The following is a 5,000-nucleotide window of genomic DNA, read 5'->3' on the forward strand; positions in this document are numbered from 1 at the left end:
GTGGTAGTGACAATACAAGACTCGTGTGTAGGAATGGGTGACGCTGCCCTTTCCTCCTCCCTATTCTTTCCTTCCTTCCGCTTATCCTTTCTTCCCTCTTATACTTCCCTCCCTCTCCCTCTCCCTTCCCTCTCTCCTGTCCTTTCCTCCCCTTCTGTCATTTTTTCCCTCCCTCTCATAATCTTTCCTTCCCTCCTATCTCTAATCCTTTCCTCCCTCCTGTGCTTCCCTTCCTCCCCTCTCCCTTTCCCTCCATCCCTTCATCCTCTTTTAATCCTTCCCTCCTATCCTTTTACAATCCTATCTTCCCTTCGCCTTCCTCCTATCATTCTGTAATCCTTCTCTACCTTCCTCTCTCCCTTCCCTCCCTTCTCCTATCCCTTCCCTCCCTCCTCCTTTCCTTTCCCTTCCATCCTTTCCTTTCTCCCTCTCTCCCTTCTCTCCCTCCTATCTTTTCCTCCTTCCTGTTCTACCCTCTCTCCTATCTTTCCCTCCGTACCTCTTTACCTTCCCTCCTCTCTATCTTCTTGTAATCCCTCCCTCCTATTCTTTCCTCCCTGGCGTTCTTCCTTTCCTCGTATCCTTCCCTCCCTCCCCCTCTACCTTCCCTCCCATTTATCCTCCTTCAATCATCCCCTTCCCCACTCGCAGGTCTCTTCGGGGACATACACGTGCCCTACGAGGTGGACCGGAACAAGAGCGGCGCGGGGACCCCTCACATTAAGGACATGGTGAAGGTGGCAGTGCGCAGACTGAAGAGAAGCGACAACGGCTTCTTCCTCATGGTGAGAGAGAGAGAGAGAGAGAGAGAGAGAGAGAGAGAGAGAGAGAGAGAGAGAGAGAGAGAGAGAGAGAGAGAGAGAATCTTAACAACCCCATACAGGTAGAAACAATTACTTAACCACTCCTTCTACAGGTATTTAGGAAGGATAAGCCAGTTCTTACAGGTGTCTTTGGCTTATCTATCAAAACACACAGGTACATTATTCCCACCATTTAAATTTTCCTTCTTCAGGTAGTCAGGTAATGAAGGTGTACAGGTAATTAGAAGGACGAGTGAGAATAAATTAATTTTTTACAGGTGTACTTGACTTACTTATCAAAACACACACCTACAGTCACAGCCAAAGGTTTGTGCACATTCAGAAATGTGTCAATATGCTTCACATGTCTTGGAGGGCTCCACTCATACCGCTCTTCTAGACAGAGTGGAATCAAAAGCTCATCAACTCTCCTCTAATTTTACTGTCTTCAGCCTCTCTCATCGCCGCAGTGTTGCATATCTAGCTGTTTAGCCGCTATTTTCATGCTAACTGCTCTTCTGATCTTGCTAATTGCATTTCTCCCCTCCTCCCGCGGCCACACCGCACAAGACTTTCTTCTTACTCTTACCCCTATTCTGTCCACCTCTTTAATGCAAGAGTTAACTAGTTTTCTCAGTCATTCATCCCCTACTCTGGTAAACTCTGGAGCTCCCTGCCTGCTTCTATATTTCTACATTCCTATGATTTAAATTCCTTCAAGGGGAAGGTTTCAAGATACTTATCCTTTAATTTTTGACTACCGCTTTGGACCCTATTCGGGAACTGGCATCTCAGTGGGCTTTTTTAATTTTTTTTTTATTAGATTTTTGTTGCCCTTGGCTGATGTCCCTCCTACATAAAGAAAAAAAAATATGCCGTATTCTTTTTCACTAATTTAACCGTGTCGCCTCAACCGTAAGTCTCCCAGTGCCCGTCACCTTACAAAACCCGAGAAGGGAAAGGCTCCCAGGAGATCAGCGGACGTAAGACTGAAGGAACACTAGACCTAGTAGAAGTGAGGGCGTCAGGTTCCAAGAGTTCTGTCGGCGGCGGTACATGACCCTTTAAACCTCCCACAGGTAGAGGGGGGCAGGATTGACCACGGCATGCACCACGGGAAGCCACGGCGGGCCCTGGAGGAGCTGGTGGCCATGGAGGAAGCGGTGCGCGAGACCCTGGAAGAGGTGGACCTGCAGGAGACGCTGGTGGTGGTGACGGCCGATCACTCCCATGTAATGACTATGAATGGATACCCCGACAGAGGCAACGACATCTTCGGTGAGGAGGGAGAGGATATGCAGGAGGAAGACGGGGGAGGGGGGTAGGAAAGAGGAGGAGAAGGAGTAGGTTGAGAGGGACGAAAAAGACTAGGATAAGGAGATGAGGAAGAGATAGAGAGAGAGAGAGAGAGAGAGAGAGAGAGAGAGAGAGAGAGAGAGAGAGAGAGAGAGAGAGAGAGAGAGAGAGAGAGAGAGAGAGAGAGAGAATCATTTAGGAGAATCATTTTGTTTTCTGAATTCCTCGTGTGTGTGTGTGTGTGTGTGTGTGTGTGTGTGTGTGTGTGTGTGTGTGTGTGTGTGTGCTGATCCATGTGTGTTAATTGCAGGTGTGACGATTAACGAGGAGGACGTGTCTGATCACCTGCCCTACACCACGCTCATGTTCACTACCGGGGAGGGATTCAACTACACCTGGAATGGAACTGAGGTGAGGCCTTCCCTCTCACCTGTCCTCACCTGTTCACCGCACCTGTTCACTCTTTTGCCTCATCAACATCCTTTCTTCTTTATCATACTTTACTTTATTTCCTTCTTTATATTACTTTATTTTTCCTTTCATTTTATTTATTTACCTATGCTTATCTTACTTTATCTTATCTAACCTAACCTAACCTAACCTTACGTAACCTAACCTAACCTAACCTAACCTAACCTAATCTAATCTAACCTAACCTCACCTTACCTAATTAACACCTACAGGTAATTCGACGTAACCTGACGGGCGTGGACACAACTCACAAGGACTTCGTGCCCCTCGCAGCGGTGCCCACCTATCCTGGCTCCGAGACGCACGGCGGGGAGGACGTGGCTGTGTATGCTAACGGTGAGGTCACAGAGATATAGATAGGTAGAGAGAGAGAGAGAGAGAGAGAGAGAGAGAGAGAGAGAGAGAGAGAGAGAGAGAGAGAGAGAGAGAGAGAGAGAGAGAGAGAGAGAGAGAGAGAGAATTAGATGTGATTAGCATAGATAAGGAGATGAAGTAATATGAGTGCAGCCTGTGCCTGTGTGTGTGTGTGTGTGTGTGTGTGTGTGTGTGTGTGTGTGTGTGTGTGTGTGTGTGTGTGTGTGTGTGTGTGTGTGTGTGTGTACTTTTATTCGTTTAGCATGAAATATCCTTCCCACACCTGCCTACAGCTTTCGCAATTAAAACCCTATCCTTCCCACACCTTTCCAAACCTGTCCACAGCTGTCCAATTAACACCTGTCACTTCTTCAGGTCCCATGGCTCACCTGTTCCATCGCGTGCACGAACAAACGTATGTAGCGCACGTAATGGCATACGCTTCCTGCATCGGCCCCTATACAGACTGCAACCGGCCCTTCAATGACCACCGGACCCGTTACAAACACGTCCACCATCGCGACCTCGACAATGATGATGACGATGACGATGAAAGGAAGCGAAAGGGCAGGAAAGGTTATGGTAAAGGGAGCGACGGGTACAATGGTGCTCCTGCCCTGAAGAGTGGTGGCCTTGTGGTGTTGTGGTGTTGCGTGATGCTAAGTAAGGTGTGGTGAGGTTAGGTTATGCGGTAGGGTTTGTTGTGCGTGTGCGTGTGTGTGTGTGTGTGTGTGTGTGTATAGTTTTTATTAGTGTAGTATTCTGGCGTGGATGAATTGTAACGTGAAGCAATAGTCCTAAAAAGTGAAGATTACAGATGCATAAATAGTTGCCATACACACACATTATATACAATTCTTTATGTGTGTGTATACGTTCATTATTGTTTAGTATGAGAGAATTTTAACTTGAAGCAATAATATTAAAAAGGGAAGGTGATTAGGTATACACATTTCTGTTACATACACACACATGTTCACTCCTTCATGCGCTTGTCTTCGTGTGTGTATGCTTTTACGAGTCTAGTATGAGTGAATTTAAACTTGTAATAATCTTGGAAAGGGAAGGAGGTTAGGCATGTACATATTGTCCTATCATACACACGTACACGCTGCTTCACGTATACATACACGTGAGGTTGCTGTGTATGATTTTATCACCACCAATACACACAGTGCCCAAGATATTAATTCTTGCTTGTGTGAAAAATTTGTCTGAGTTTTTTTTTATTTATTTATTATTTTATTTCTGCTTTTCTGTTTCCATGTGATCAGTTCCCGTAAGACGTATTAGAATAAGGCGACAGAAGTGGGGCTCCCAAAACGGGTCAAACCAAAAACAGATGAAGCGTATCAAAAGTACACCGTTAGTTTAGTTGGAGAGGGAAGATAAGCTGTATATACGTAAGTTTAGGAAGTCGAAAACAACAACAACAACAACAACAACAATATCAATAACAACAACACCTACAACAACAACGACAACAACACCAACAACAACAACAACAACGACAACAACAACACCAACAACAACAACAACGACAACAACAACGACAACAACACCTACAATAACAACAACACCAACAACAACAACAACAACAACAACAACACCTACAACAACACCTAAAACAACAACAACAACAGCAACAACAACGACAACAACACCTACAACAACACCTACATACAACAACAACAACAGCAGCAGCAGCAATAACACCTACAACAACAATAGCTACAACAACAACAATAACAACAACAACAACAGCAACAACAGCAACATCAACAACATCTAGATCTACAACTACAACAATGACAACAGCAACACCCACAACTACATCACCTTCACCACCACTGTCATCACTAACAACAACAACAACAACAAAAACAACAATAGGTACTCATAACCCTTTCACTGCACCTTTTTGCTTACAAATTTTCAAGCACTTTTTTCGGATGCTGTCACTTCAGCAGCTCTCTAATCTACTTGACACAAAACTCATATTTTTTCTTTTTTCTAAGTTCACCCAAATCAGTTTTTCTTTTTTTCTCTCGGGTCACTCAAACAAATCTCTTTTTT

At 45.0% G+C, this 5,000-nt stretch overlaps 1 pseudogene; it reads left to right on the forward strand.

Moving 5' to 3' along the window:
• Positions 1–5,000, forward strand: part of LOC135093863 (alkaline phosphatase-like) — a 38,304-nt pseudogene that overhangs the window by 32,746 nt on the left and 558 nt on the right.

The sequence above is a fragment of the Scylla paramamosain genome, chromosome 44, assembly GCF_035594125.1.
Source record: "Scylla paramamosain isolate STU-SP2022 chromosome 44, ASM3559412v1, whole genome shotgun sequence".
NCBI lineage: Eukaryota > Metazoa > Arthropoda > Malacostraca > Decapoda > Portunidae > Scylla > Scylla paramamosain.